We start from the raw sequence: 1194 nt of genomic DNA, 5'->3' as shown, positions 1-1194 counted from the left end.
CACACACACAATTTTTGTTCAGTTTGTTCTAACCAGTGATGGCGAACCTTTTGATCTCGGCTTGTCAGCATTTTGAAAAACCCTAACTTAACTCTGGTGCCGTGTCACATATAGAAATTTTTTGATATTTGTAACCATAGTAAAACGAAGACTTATATTTTTGATATTTATTTTATATATTTAAATGTCATTTAACAAAGAAAAATCAACCAAAAAAATGAGTTCGCGTGTCACCTCTGACACTCACGTCATAGGTTCGCCATCACTGTTCTAACACCTATAATACTGATCAGTATAGACCCCAAGATTTTTCTGACTCCAAAATAAAGTTTTAAACTTTCTATTTCTGGTCTTGAGTGATGAATATTTTATGGGTTTCTTTCTAAATTCCTATTGGTAAATTTTTCTATCATTCAGAGTGTTATAGAACTAGGTAGCAAAACCAGATGTCTTTAGAAAGACATGTCTCATTGTCCCAGACTGGACTACATACATATACACTGACCAACCACCATAGTACGTCCTAGACATAGTAATTGATATAAGCCAGTGAAGGCCCATTCCTGAATTTGGGGGCAGGACAGTCATTAAGAATTTTTGAGTTCTGTTTGGATAGGGGAGGGATGATATGTGCCAATTAATATTCTTAATATCAAGCAATATAAAATAATTTCTGCTGAAATAGTACTAGACTGCTATGAGAGGGCCATGGAATATATTATCTATTCAACCAGCCATAGCAATGGAATGGGCACAAGCTAAAGAAACACCATTTAAATCCAGAATTTTCTTATGGATGATGTCACCAACTAGAAATTTGCTGCCATATGCTATACAACACACGATCTAGACCAGAGGTTCTCCTAATGCCATGACTCTTTAATACAGTTCCTCGTCTTGTGGTGACCCCCAATCATAAAATTATTTTCGTTGCTACTTCATAACTGTAATTTTGCTGTTATGAATCAGAATGTAAATACCTGCTATGCAGGATGCATTTTCATTGTTACCAATTGAACATAATTAAAGCATAGTGATTAATCACAGAAACAATATATATATATATATATGTTTTCCGAAGGTCTTAGGCGACCCCTGTGAAAGGGTCGTTCAACCCCCAAAGGTGTTGCGACCCACAGGTTGAGAACCGCTGATCTAGACATTCCAAAATTGCTTACCTAGTGCTTCTGGGTT

The sequence above is a fragment of the Myotis davidii genome, unplaced genomic scaffold (assembly GCF_000327345.1).
Source record: "Myotis davidii unplaced genomic scaffold, ASM32734v1 scaffold293, whole genome shotgun sequence".
Classification (NCBI taxonomy): Eukaryota; Metazoa; Chordata; class Mammalia; order Chiroptera; family Vespertilionidae; genus Myotis; species Myotis davidii.
Note: the sequence above shows the minus strand (reverse complement) of the source record.